This window comes from Eumetopias jubatus, unplaced genomic scaffold, assembly GCF_037043125.1.
Source record: "Eumetopias jubatus isolate StellerSeaLion01/CBP00866 unplaced genomic scaffold, mEumJub1_p1.0 scaffold_1, whole genome shotgun sequence".
Classification (NCBI taxonomy): Eukaryota; Metazoa; Chordata; class Mammalia; order Carnivora; family Otariidae; genus Eumetopias; species Eumetopias jubatus.
In genome coordinates this window covers 119,730,460-119,745,378 of record NW_028274807.1, presented here as the reverse complement: position 1 = coordinate 119,745,378, position 14,919 = coordinate 119,730,460, and the positions used below count along the sequence as shown (strand labels likewise).

General features: G+C 42.4%; 1 pseudogene; it reads right to left on the bottom strand.

Moving 5' to 3' along the window:
* Nucleotides 1-13,541: 13,541 nt before the first annotated feature.
* LOC114205678 (ADP-ribose pyrophosphatase pseudogene) lies at nt 13,542-14,500 on the bottom strand (annotated as a pseudogene).
* Nucleotides 14,501-14,919: the final 419 nt, after the last annotated feature.

The window sequence follows — 14,919 nt, the reverse complement described above, 5'->3', positions numbered from 1 at the left end:
GGGAAAACTGGACAGCAACATGCAAAAGAGAGAAACTGGACTACTTTCTTACACCATACACAAGTTCAAAATGGATTAAACACCTAAATGTGAAACAGGAAACCATCAATATCCTAGAGAAGAACATAGGCAGCAACCTCTTTGACCTCGGCCATAGCAACTTCTTACTAGACACGTTACCAGAGGCAAGGAAAACAAAAGCAAAAATGAACTATTGGGACTTGATCAAGATAAAAATCTTCTGCACAGTGAGGGAAACAACAAAACTAAAAGGCAGCCCACAGAATGGGAGAAGATATTTGCAAATGACCTATCTGACAAAAGGTTAGTATCTGGGGCGCCTGGGTGGCTCAGTCAGCTAAGCGTCTGCCTTCAGCTCAGGTTATGATCCCAGGGTCCTGGGATCGAACCCTGTGTCGGGCTCCCTGCTCGGCGGAGAGCCTGCTTCTCCCTCTCCCTCTGCCTGCCACTCTGCCTGTTTGTGCTCTCTATCTCACTGTCAAATAAATAAATAAATAAAATCTTTAAAAAAAAAAAAGCTTAGTATATCCAAAATCTATAAAGAACTTATCAAACTTAGCACCCAAAAACCAAATAATCCAGTTAAGAAATGGGCAGAAGACATGAATAGACATTTTTCCAAAAAAGACATCGAGATGACTAACAGACACATGAAAAGATACTCAACATCACTCATCAACAGGGAAATGCAAATCAAAACCATGATAAGATACTACATCACATCTATCAGAATGGCTAAAATTAACAACACAGTAAACAACAGGTGTTGGTGGGGATGCGGAGAAAGGGGAACCCTCTTGAACTGTTGGTGGGAATGCAAGCTGGTGCAGCCACTCTGGAAAACAGTATGGAGTTTCCTCAAAAAGTTAAAAATAGAAATACCCTACAATCCAATAATTGCCCTACTAGGTATTTACCCAAACGATATAAAAATACAGATTCAAAGGGGTATATGCACCCCAATATTCATAGCAGCATTATCAACAGTAGCCAAACTATAGAAAAAGCCCAAGTGTCCATCAACTGATGAATAGATAAAGAAGATGTGGTGTGCGTGTGTGTGTGTATATATACACACACACATATATATATGTATTCATATATATATGAATATTATTCAGCCATCAAAAAGAATAAAATCTTGCCATTTGCAGCAACATGAATGGAGCTAGAGTGTATTATGCTAAATGAAGTAAGTCAGACAGAGAAAGATAAATACCATATGATTTCACTCATATGTGGAATTTAGGAAACAAAACAGATGCACATATGAGAAGGGGAAAAAAAAGAGAGAGGGAAGCAAACCGTAAGAGACTCTTAAAGACAGAGAATGAACTGAGGGTTGATGGGGGAATGGGAGGGCTAAATGGGCGATGGGTATTAAGGAGGGCACTTGTTATGATGAGCCCTGGGTGTAATATGTAAGTGATGAATCATTAAATTCTACTCTTGAAACCAGTATTACACTATATGTTAATTTGTTAGAATTAAAATAATAGTTTGGAAGGGGAAAAAAAGATCATTTCTATTACTGGCTTGAAATAATAGTCTCCTTGCATTTCTTCCATTCTATGAAGACTTCTCCCCATTCTAAGTTTATCGCTTTCAATCTTTGAGGAAAACCCTCTAATCTATTAGGATTCAGTTTCAGACTCCTAATTCATTATAGGAAACTCATTACATTCACGTGCAATGCATGTATCCCAACCTCACTCCATTCTCTCACAATGGTGTGGTCCCAAGCCTGCCTTGGGCCACTGCAGCAGAAACTGCTTGGATATTAAGCCTAGTTCTTCCACCTACTGGTCGTGTGATCTTGGCTAACTTCTTAGCCTGTCTGTGTATCAGTTTTCTCATCTGCAAAATGAGGATAAACAAAATTATGCCTACCCCTTAGCATCATTCTGAGAATTAAACAGGTTGCTATTTGTAGAATATGTTATGTGTTAGGGCCTGTGCTTATTATTCCTCACCCATTTTCTCATTTAAAATTACAACAATCATTTGAGATATGTGCTATTATAATCCCTGTTTAGCTGTGGAGAAGAATGCAATTTAGATAGACAAAGTAACTTGCCCAGTGTCCCACAGCAAATAAGTAAAAGAGTCTAGATTCAAACCCTAGTCTGAACAGAGCCTAAGCTCTTAACTACTCTGCAAATGTTCCCTAGATTGCCAGAGTGTAAGAATCCACTGAGACCCAAAGTAAAAATACAGATTTCCATACCTCACCCCAGACCAGGTGAATCCTCTCTCTGGTGGGACCTAGGAATCTGTATTTTTGCAAGGACCCCAGATGACTCTTATTAGAAAGTCTGGAAAGCACAGCATAAGCTCTACCCATATGTATCTATACAACTCCCACTAAGGACAGCCCTCTCCTCTGTTTAAATAATGGGTGCTGCATGACAGTTCATGGAAAACCAGATGGGCACATGTATAATTAATTCTGCAAAATGTTTTCAGTCCATTTATAGAGATAAGCGTGGGCATTCTGGGAGCACAGAGGAGGGGCAGTGAGCTCACGGGGAGGAATTCTCAAAAGAATCAGTGCTTGAGCTGAATCTCAAAAGAAATACAGAAGTTATTCTGTAAAGGCAGTAAAGGCATTCCAGGTCAAACTCACAGCACAGGCAAAGGTACAGAGCCATAGCAATATGCTTTTGTGCTCAGGGGACCCTATGTTCAGGGAACATATGTAGTTAGGTAGCCAGAAATCTGGCAGAGACATAGATGAGGCCCAGGCCTGCAGGGCCACTGACCTTGGTTTCACATGGCCCATGCCTATCTCTTGCTGTTTCACACACTGCAAATACCAGAACTCTCATGGAAAGAAGGCCTACATTTTTACATCTTTTTTTCCTCTCTCATGGTTGGCTTCATGGGAAGTTGGTGGACCATGATTCAGTACCCCGCGTCCCCATCCCAAGTCAGGCCCTTCTTTCACCCCCTTTTTTGTCTAAGAAAACCACAGTTACAGGAAACTCTCAATCAAATCTCACTATAGGACCCTATGCTATCATCATGCCATGGCGTTTCCTTCTAACTTGAAATCGATGGGATTAACAGGCTGTGGCTACTTTTTACTGCTCTTAAGCAAAACTCATCAAAGATCTGTGTACCCATTCCCAGGAGACAAGGCAAATGCAGCACAGAAAAGGAGCATGTAATGTTGACACAGTCTAGTGTCAACATCCCCCTTTGTCTAGTGTTAAAGGAAGTGGGAGTTTTTGTTAATTGAATATCACCAGTTGCACAAAATTTCTGCCCCAAAAAAGCAATAAGGAGAGTTCCAGCCCCTCCCAGCTTTAAGATGATTGTCCAGGAGTTCTGGCAGAGACTCACAGCAGAGCGCAGATACCCACTCTGCTGCCCACCTGCAGACCAACAGCAGTAACAACGAACCCTTCCACAACACTTACTCCATACCAGGCACTGTTCTAAGTACTCCACATCTTAGCTCACTCATCCCTTCAACAATCCTATGAGGTAGGTGTACGTGTAAGTACCTCTATTTTATAGGTAAAGAAATGGAGACACAGAGATTAAGTGACTTGCTCAATGCCACACACTAGCAAGTGGCAGTGCTGGGATTTGAGCCCAGAGTCTCTACTCTGAGGCCCTGAACCAATCGGGTAAGTGATCACCTGGCAGTCTGAATGACAGTCAGTTATGACTTGACTTGGCTATAGGCCCTTTAGCTTTCTAACTGGTCAGAATATGTGATGTGACTGAGAGAAGGGAGGTCTGAAGCCCCTACTGAAAGGTGAGTGACTGGCACACACCAGAGCAGAGCTCTTGTTCTTTAACAAGGGAAAGCAGGAAGCTAAAGGGATAAAAGGAATAAAGGGGTTTGGGGTTTGGGGTTTGCGGTATGATCCAGAGAGTCTGAAAAGATTTGGAGGTGAGTGTGGGAGGGAATGAACGTCTGAACAGGCCTACTGAAGTCACCCCCACATAGGTAGGCTGGCATCTGCGCTCACCATGGCTGCATTCACCCCAGCTGCCTATATGGGATTCTATGGTGCTCAATTTAACTGAATTCCATTAAAGTTTACTGAGCACCCACTATGTATTAGAGACTTTATTATGTATTATGAATAAGGCCTGGGACATAGTACTCCTAAAGCTCAGGACCCAGTGGGAGAAAACAGACATAGCAATCAATGGCACTTGTTTATAGTAACAAAATATTGGAAATGAAATAAATGTCCATGAATAGGGGATCAATAAAATACGGTGCCTCCATGGAGTCCTAGCTGCTGTAGAAAAGGATAAAGATGCTTTCCATGTCATGGTATGGGAAGGAATCCATGACCCATTAAATGAAAAAGCAAGGTACAGAAGACAATATGTTACCTTTCACATAAAAATGGAGAGAAATGAGAGTGTGTGTTAATGTTTGCTTATCTAAGCACAAAGACTCTCCGGAAGGACACCCAGAAATCTAGTAACAGTGATTGTTCCTATGGTTGAAGTTGGAACATGGGGAGACTGGGCAGCGCTCATGGTAGAAAGGAGAGTTTCACTTGTTTATTTTTATTTTATAACTGAATTTTAGAACTATTCAAAAACTGAATTAAAAAATAGATGTCATTACAGCCAAGGCTTAGCACTGCCTCCCCACATGAAGACTGCCCCTGTTCTTTCTTCCTTTTCCATCACACCCCAGTGCTGGGTCCCTGAAAGATCATAAACAGCAGTGAGGAGAAATAGTAAACAGGGAGCTTGCCCTTCTCTCTGTATGAGAGGTCAGATTCCCATCAATCTGACACCCTGGAGCGACGGTCAGTCTGAAATTGTGGTTTGCCAGCTCCCTCAAAACCATCCCCGCAGGTCCTTCCTCATTAACCTCCTGGCCCTGTCAACAGCGTAAGAGGATGATTTCAAGGCAAACCCTCAGAGCCTGCTGGACTCTCAAAGGCAAAAGAGGACGCTGAAGGCCATGCTCAGCTAAATACTTTTGCTTCTTGCCTCTTTCCCCTTTAATTACAGCATAATTTGCATTTATATGATTTCATTCTGCCATTTTGTGGGCAGCGTTGATGATGATCAACACTCCATAACTTCCTATCATAGTTGGAGAGTCAGGAGGGCGGCTGCCGTCTCTGATAAAATCCTTTCCAATTAAACAGTTCATTGGACATGTCATGGTTTGGGGTTCTCGTTATCCTCTGATGTGCACGTCTCATGGATATTTCTTTACACCCATCACCATAATAAGGTCTTAGTGCAGAAGACGCTCAGAATATTATGCTCCCCCACTGAGTGACTGTAATGACATTGACTTGAAATTAGGCCTCCTTAAACCTGCACAAGAAGCAGAACTATTACCTTAACTGGATTGTTCTGAGCTTTACTTTTCCAGGTCTTGTATCTGAGTGGTATCAGATGCTACACATGATGAAACAAGCCAAAGATATTGACAAAACAATGCAGGATCGCTAACAGGATACACCTACAGAAGGCAAATGTGTCTGAAGTTTTCTCCAATTAACACACTAACTGGTGGTCCCTGCTTTGAATGGTGGTTCTCCTGGCTGATGTGATTCACCTATGTGGCATGGCTTACCTGGCCGGCTCACCTGGTTGAAAATACAGAATCAACTGTTTATCTACAACAAAAATGCCAGGATCAAAATTCACCAATATTTAGCAATTATAGTTATCTCTGGGTGGTCTAATTACTGGTGTATTTTTATTTTCCTCTTAATTCTTTTTTGTGCTTCCCAAATTGTTGGGTTTTTTTTTAACCATTCAGCACATTTTATCTTTATAATAAAATATTTTAAATAATATTTATCACTATAAAAGGGAGAAATGAACAAATTAAAAATGTCATTTATTTACAACTGACTGTATAACCATAACCATGACAAAGGGAAAGGGAAATAAACACCAAGAGATACCTTGAATAGTGTCTGATTTGATCTTGTACCTTTAGGGCCACCTAACAAGCCTATCTTCATCACTCCTCCCCTCCACCCTATCCAACAAATATAAACTTCACGTGCACCAGTGCTGATCAGCAACCACCCATGACCATTTCACTGTTCCAGAACCACTTCTGTTTCTTTCACATCCAGCCTGACTCTTGATTGTCAGTTCACACCCCCTTTTACACTCCTTCCCCTATACCATAGTCTTGGTGTCCATTTTGGCTTTGACTCAGACACTGGTCTCTGGTTCTTTCTACCTGAGACCACTGCAAGAAGCCCCTCCTAGTACTGGCCCCCCGGTTGATACTCTGCCTTTAATAGGTGAGATTTTGCCAAATGGCTTGAGTCATGCTGTCTGGGGACCATAATTAGTAAACTGCCTAGTCAGAAAAAAAAGGCATAAATGCAGCTTTTCTTAACTTCTTCCTCCAAACACTCATTAACACTCTTCTTTAAACTTGAGGCCTCAGTGAGAAGGATTACCACAAGAAAGTGTTGCCTCAGGAGGAATTCCAGGGAGAGACTGAAAAGTTTGTGAGGGTTAGACATGTCTATTGCTTTAGGGTCCACCAACCCTGGGGCTACCCCCTCCCTGGACTAAATGATACTTCAATTATTTTTAATTCGGATAATATTAAAGTTTTCAAAACTCTAGGCAATAGAGATTAGCCAAAGGGTATCACATGCCTTTCAATTCTGTCAAATGCAAAATCCAAACAATATCTTGCTATAACTTGCATCCTTCCCAACCATTTCCTTAAATAGCAGAATATTCTCTGATCTAAAAGTTCTTGACCCCAGATCTGACGTTTCTCTCTTAGTGACAGAGCCAGTAACAAAGGGGTTACCTACAATCTATAGCTGAAGCCCCATAAGCTCAAGCAAATTGTTCCAGGAAAAGGTGGACTTGAATGACATGACCTTTCGTATTACTTTTTCTGGGCAAAAACTGTGGGTTCAAGACAAACTCCAGTTGCAACTTTCTTTTGCTTTACTTGGGAGTCAGAGGAACACATTTCTCTTTAATTTATTTATTACTTTCTGTAGAGCAATAAAAGCCAAATACAAATTCCTTTTGATATAAACTTTGATATAAACATTTATATCAAATGGTTAAATAGGTAGGATTTCTAAACAAAGGAGCTTTAAACAAGAGAACGAGAATGACGTCTTCTTCCCCCAGTGTGGACATGCAGCAAACCTTCTGAGCTAGGGTACAATAGCTTTGGTCTACCCTATCTAAGGACAAGAGTTTAAAATTATTAATACTAGGAGCACCTGAGTGTCTCAGTCGGTTGAGCATCCAACTGTTGATTTCAGCTCAGGCCATGATCTCAGGGTTGTGGGATGGAGCCCTGCATAGGTTTCCACACTCAGGGGGGAGTCGGCTTGAAATTCTCTCTCTCTTTCTCCCTCTGCCCCCACACTCTCTCTCTAAAATAAATAAGTTTTCAAAATAAAATAAAATAAAATTATGAATACTATATGTTCTTATAAGAAGGAAAAATCATAGATAGCCATACCAGGAGTTTTAGGCCCTATCCTGGGGGTCAACTAAAGATCTCACATAATACTAGCAATAGCCTTTGGCTACTACTACCACAAACCGCCATTTACACCTCAGGAGCTGTCATGAAAAATCTCATCTTTCTAAAGCATTTGGTAGCAAATGACATACATGGTATGTTCCAAAAACAAATATAAATTTGCTTATAAATGATCAAGGAAATCAATCTAGTCCTTTTTGTAGAAATCAGGCCCCCCTATTTCTGTGTGGCACACTCTACTCAGGGTCCCACTCATGGGTATGTTCTGTTCACCAGCAGAAACACAAATCAAGGCACTCAACTCTCCGGCCCTAGCAATGTCTCTAAAATCACAGTTGTCTGAAAATTCCAGTGCCAACCAAAATGAATTAGGTCTACCTCAACACTCTCTCCCACTGGTTACAGCTAAAAATTCAGACAAAATACAAAAAGCAACCACTCGCAGACTCTGAAAAGTTGACAAAACTAAGTAGATTAAGGAAGGGAGCCAACATTTAAAGAGTGATCCACATCAGGAGATGAGTTCCCTAGCTTTTCTTCTGACTTTGACCAAGGGGTGGTCCCAGAGCAGAACTGTGCAGCAGACTAGGATCCTAAAATAGAAAGAGAAAACCAGAGCAGAGGACCCGGAAATGGGTCCCTGGGAGCTAAAATAGTACGGAGAAAATCTTAAGAGAAGAGAGTGTTGGAGAAGAGGATCGCTTTATTCTGTTGCAAGTCCCAGGGTCACCTCTAAGCTATACATGCACAAAGATCAAACCAAAGCACATAGCAAAGACTGAAATCTAAACTTCAGTATCACCCACTGCCCATGTTCCAGAGAGGCACATGCCTGGAATAGATCCAAAGCAGCTTAACAAAAGCTTTGAAAACCAGATTACCATTGGAACCACTGCCCCCAGATGACAAGAGAGAACTTGCCGTTTGCACCCAGTCAGACTGATTGCCTGCTAAAACAATGAAATCAATATTCTCCAGAGAATTTAAAAGGACTCAAAGATTCACAATGTAGTGTTTGAAATGTCCAAAATGCAATTAAAAAGTATTCAACATACTAAGAATGTGACCACTTCTCAAGAGAAAATCCAATCAACAGATGCCATGTCTGAGATGATCCAGATGTTGGAATCATCAGAAAAATACTTTAAAAGAACCATTATAAACATGCTCCATGACATAAAGGTAAACACTCTTGAAATGAAATGGAAAGGTAGACATTCTTAGCAGAAAAATAAAAACTATTTTTAAAATGGTGTTATACTTAACTAATGAATCATTGAACACTACATTAAAAACTAACTATATACTATACAGTAGCTAACTGAACATAAAAAAATACTAATAAGAAATATATATTTACACATTTTAATATATTTTTGCCTGTGCATTATACTGCAATAAAAATGGTTAAAGCATGAAAAAATGGAAATTTTAGAACTAAAAAAGATAATGTGAATATGTGAAATTGAAAAGTCCCTGAATGAGCTCAGAAGCAGAGTGAAGATGACAGAAAAAGAGTGAACAAATGTAAAAATAGATCAATTGAGATTACCTATCTAAACAACCAAAAAATAAAATACCTTAAAAAATGAATATGGCCTCAGGAACCTATGAGACAGTAGCAAAGGTTTATGACATTTATGACATCAGAATGCCAGAATTAGAAGAGAAAGAGATTAGTGCAGAAAAAAAAATTTGAAGAATTAATGACCAAAAACTTACTAAATTTTGTGAAAGATATGGAAACAAACCTCTCCCTATGAATGGGCACAGGATGGAAAGATATTTATGGTCCATGTGAATGCTCATCAAAGAACATCCATTACAGAGGAAACTCTTCATCACATAGACAAGATTAAATGTTCTGTGGATATGAATCACCCCAATGTTAGCGCAATAGATGTACAAAATGGGCATGTTCGCAGAGATGGCAGCTCTAAATAGGCTCAACAACATAGACTCCTCCTCCCCAAGGCTGACTTAGTTACTACTATTACCAAAGGCCTAACTTGCCAACAGCAGAGCCCAACCCTGAGGCCCTGGCATGGCACAATTTCCTAAGGGGACTAGCCAGCCACCCAGTGGCAAGTTGATTACATTGCACCCATTTCATCATTGAGTGGGAGCAGTATGTCCTCACTAGACTAGGTATATATTTGGATATGAATCTGTCTTCTCTAACTGTGATACTTCTGCCAATTTGGCAGTTTCTTAAAAAAGGAAACATACTTTTACCATATGATTCAGCAACTGCACTCCTTGGTATTTACCCAGAGGAACTGAAAACATGTCCACACAAAACCTGCACATAGACGTTTATAGCAGCTATATTCATATTTGCCAAAACTTGAAAGCAACCAAGATCTCCTTAGCAGGTGAAGGGATAAATAAACTGGTACATCCAGACAATGGAATATTATTTGGTGCTATGAGCTATCAATGAGCTCATAGCACCAAATGAGCTATCAAGCCATGAAAAGACATGGAGGAATCATAAATACATCTTACTAAGGAGAAAAGGCCCATCTTAAAAGACCATATACTATATGATTATAACTATATGACATTCTGGAAAAGGAAAATCTGTGGAGATGATAAAAAGATTAGTGGTTGCCAAGAGTCCGGAGGGAGGAAAAGATGAATAGGAGGAGGACACAGGATTTTTAGGGTAGCAAAACTACTCTGTATGATACTGTGTCATGGTGGATACATGTCTTTACATATTTGTCTAAGCTCAGAGAATATACAACACTGAGAATGAACCGCAATGTAAAATATAGACTTTGGGTGATAAGGATATATCAATGCATATCCACAGTAGCTGCAGAGGCAGGCCTAGGGAGGACAGGAGAAGTGAGCCAGAGACAGAAAAGGACAGAGTGAAAATTCTTCCCTCCCATTAACCAGTGGCATCACCACTTGTGCCCTCACTCACCTCAACTTAAAATACTTCCTTCTTCACGCCCCTTATCCAGGCAGATATGGGATCCTGGTACATCTTCCATCCTGATATCTCTGGCACCTCTGTCTTCCCTGCTTTTTCATTACCACTTCTCCTGGTCACGACCATATCAACTTATGCCTGAACCACTATAGAACCTGCTATGCCATGTCCCCAGCACTAGGTCCTCACACTTCTGTGCACAATGACTGTCTTGAGTTAGGTTTCCTAGAGCCTAATACAGGGATTCTTGTTCAAGTGGTTTATTGGAAGCATACTCTCAAAGAAGGGAGATGAGGAATGCAGGATGACGCAAAGGAAGGAATTAAGCTAGTATATGGTCTAAGCTTGATCCTGATCCCTAAGTTCAAGGGCACCAACATGAACAAGAGATTTGTGCAGGGCACCAATGGCATCCACTACAATGACCCTCCCAACAACCTTACTTGACTTCATCATGTCTTTGATTAAAGTGTCAGATGACTCCAATGGCACTGGGCTGGGGTGGGGACATATGGCCCTAACTCTCCATCTTCATGTAAGACCACCATGGTCTCAGCCAAATCAGATCAACCTCCTAATATCTCTGTCTCTGTCTCCTCTCTCTGGTGTCTCTCTCATTGACAGAGGTAAAGTAGGCTAGTGAGTGGAAGCAATCATCCAGATAATTCCATTTCCTAAGCCATTCATTTTAGAGTGATCCAAACCACCTTGTGTGGGGTGGATCAAACAAAGCTGATGAGAGCATCCCCTCCTCTGTCACTTTGACTCTGAAGATGCTGTCACTGAGGCCGTTTTCTTGCTTCTAGCCTGATGAACTTGGAGAAGGTGGCCTGACACATGAGTGGACCCATCAGGCTACCAGGCGCAACATCCCGGCCCGATATTCTTTTATCCCACATGTCTAATTGGGCTTCATCATGATCACAACTTTCTCAGGAGGATGGGAGCTAATGCAGTCTGATGGAAATCAGAAGGTACTGTCAGCTCCCATCTCTGGGGCCTCAGGACCATGTCAACATGCTGATCCTAGACCAAGGCCACAGCCTTGCACAGGGGCATCATGCTGAAAGCAGACAGTTTTGGCCATGCAGAGCCATCATTTAGACATGTCAGCATGCCATGCAGAAAAGTACAGGTACCCTGCATCAGGAGGGACAAACCTGTCTGCTGGGCTGGCCATTCAGCCCGGCATCTCTGGCATCAAATGCCTACATAGCACTGCCCAAATTTTAACAATCACAGCTTCCCTTTTATAAAGTGTATTTCCTGAATCCTTGTGCCATATCATGCAGTGGGTGCTGTTCCCTTTTCACAGGGTGGAAACCTGAGACTTGGGGAGATGAAGCCACCTGCTAGCTCCCCTAGGAATGGAGATTCACATTCAATCCTATTTTTTTCTTCTCACCATTCTACGCCTGAGAAAAGAAAACACAATGGAAGAGGAAAACAGAAAGGCTCAGACAAGAAGAACTAGGTCCATGTGATTCTTCTTAGCCCGGGCAAGAAGGAGGCAATGTAACGGGGTTTTAATGGCCCCATCACTGCCTTTCCACATTGTTCTTCATGAAGTGGGGATGAGAGAGGGTGTCTTTGTACAACTTTGGGGTCCAGGGAAGGAAGGCTGGGGGATGCCTGTCACAGGAGGGGAACAAAGGCACAAAGTGTGGGATGTGCCTCAGTGTTTTCACAGGGTCAAAGCTGGAGGAGAGCACAACAGGTAAACAGGTTAGCAGAGGCATGCGAAGCAGTGCCAGACAGGAAGGAGCATGGAGGGAAAAGCACAAGTCTTCGATGGGGGCTGGCAGGACTTCCAGAAGGGGAGATACTGGCCACTGTTCCTTCCCCATCACCAAGCACAGCACCTGGCATATACAAGACAATAAATGAGTAAATGAAGGGAGAATTCTGGCGATACAGACAAAGATGTAGTTGCTGGAAGATATCCTGCTGAGAGCCAACCCCATTTATCACAGCACTTACCAGAGAAGATTCTTCTCCAGACAAGACGGAACTGGGGTTGTCACTTCCCTAAAGCAGCAGGCCTGTTCTGCAAGTCAGGGCTCAGGCCAGCTGCTTGCTCTGGAGTCCTGTCAGTTGTCTCCTACCACCCTTAATGAGATGTGATTGCTGAAGGGAAGCAGCTAATTGCATGATGTTTTATTAATCCTTTCTCCATGAAATATTAATTGTGAGCTTTAACAAATACAAAGATCTGTCTGCTTTTTAATGGCTCGGGTTTGCATCTCTCCAGATGACTCTCTGAGAGTTTCCTGTTGGGAGACGATGGTGACAAGCATGATGCCAGATCGTGTAGAAGGATCACAGCTGACAGCCCAAAACAGGATGTCAAAAACTCTTCCCTCCGTGAGCTGCTCTGCCCAGCAGCCAGACCTCTGTCCATGGTTCACGAAAAATACTTGGTGACCTGCAATGAATGTCCAAATACCCAGCCCATCGTGGGCCAAAAAGAGGTAGGACACCTGCAAGAGGAAGCTATGAGCACCAGCATAGTAAAGACTATGTTGTGACACTTAGCTCTTCCTTCCTCTCTTCTCACTGAGATTTGTTCAACCTGGGGAAAAGCATCAAAGAGAAACATGAACATTAAGCCAGATGCGTGAATTCTGAGGGTGGTGGTTCCCAGAAGCAGGACAAAAGAGACTAGATTCCAGGGAGGGACTGGGACAGCTGCAAGCAGCTTTATGAGGAGCTTCAGCCCACTTCCCACCTATTCCTGGAAGGCTGCAGAGGGATACTTGCTGGCCTGGGGCCAGGACCCAAGCATGTATCTCCTCAAAGGGGTTTCTTTTTTTTTTTTTATGGGTGACCATAAATGTATCTTTATTCAGATTATGATTCTTCAAAGATCCATCAGTTGTTTAGAGTTGGTTTAAGCTATGCTTAAATAGAATGCATACAAAATGATTGTTTATATTTCTTTTGATTAGAAAGCAGAAAATTCTGTGTTGCATTTCACCATATTTACTAATTTTATTCTGATGTGAACCTTCTAAATGCAAATAGCTCTGAAAGTGAATAAAATAATTTCCAAGTGACCGACCCTGCCCTCCTGTAGGATGAGCTCTGTGATACCGCCTTCTTTTCAGCATGCACCCCTTTGCTGGCCTGTGGCTCCCACAGCAATGCGGGCTACAACCCGTGGCACTCAGTTTCAGAGTCCTCACTCCAGTGTGCATCTCGCTTCTCGGCCACAAGTTTGATAAATTGAGAGTGACTGGCATAAAGCTGGAGTTGATCACTGATGTCCACCCATTTCACTTTTCCAGCATCATCTCCAGCTTCTAGGGTAAGGTTATCCATTATCTCACCTGTTTCATCATGGTAGTTCACAGCTTCTGTCTCCATCCATGCATTATCAGTGTTTCGAGGATCATCAACATATCCCTTATATATCACTAGATGTTCCTGGCTGAAGAGTTTGTGCAACTGTTCCTCTAATTCTCTCTTCTCCGCACCGGATTTCTGTAAGGAGTTGAGAGCTTCTTCACCAAACTATTAAGTGTAGCACTAATCTTCTCTCCTGGATCCACCATCCCCCCTGGGATTGCCCATGCCCCACAGTCTTTCCTTTTTATTGCCACAAACTGTAAGATGTTTTTCCCAGAAACGGGGTGGGTGATTTTATTTCCACTTCTATCCCTTTTCCACCTGGTTATGATGGGATCTGCAGCATGATTTGGGCCCCATCGCCCCAAAAGCCCCCGGCCAACCAGTCCTGTCCGTCCTGCAGGATTTCTGGGTCTTCCATTTTCAATCTCATACAAACCATTCTGGCTCTTTCTCTCAACATGCCCATCTTTTTCATTAAACTTGGGAGAGAAGTTACTTTCACTGATCTGAGGATCTGCCCACTTCGGTCCTGCCAAGACAGAGACTGCAGTGTATTCCACAGGATTATAGTCTTGCCGCTCAACAAACCAGCCTACTTTCTCATTAGGAACTTGGCTGCGTTGGACTTTGGAACCCGGGTAAGGAGATGTCCGAGGCTTGTTGTGGGAATTCTCTTTGGCACCATTAGAACTAGACATGATGTTCGAGCTAAGGTGAAACCCACAGGATGAAAATGTGTTTCTGTTTTTGTTTTTATCGGCAGGAAGGAGTTACAGGCCCCCTCAGGTGGTGAACAATGGGTGTCCTAATCCTATCTCCTCAAAGGGGTTTCTGCATGAGTGGAAGAAGTAGGAATGGCCACTCTCCTGAACTATCCCTCCAGCCAAGACCGAGCATCAGACACAGAGGCTAGTTCCACAGAAATAGGACAGATGGTTCCAGGGCCACGTGAGAGGATGCCCAGCTTGGCAAAAGGATCCCTGGGATATACCGTCAGGAGCCAAGGGGAGGAAGCCTACCTCTCTGACAGGCTCCCAAGAGATGCAGGGGCCCTAAAGTGCACTCATCACTGTCACCAAGACAACTAGTAAAGGCCTTAGCAATGGCTAAAGCCAGC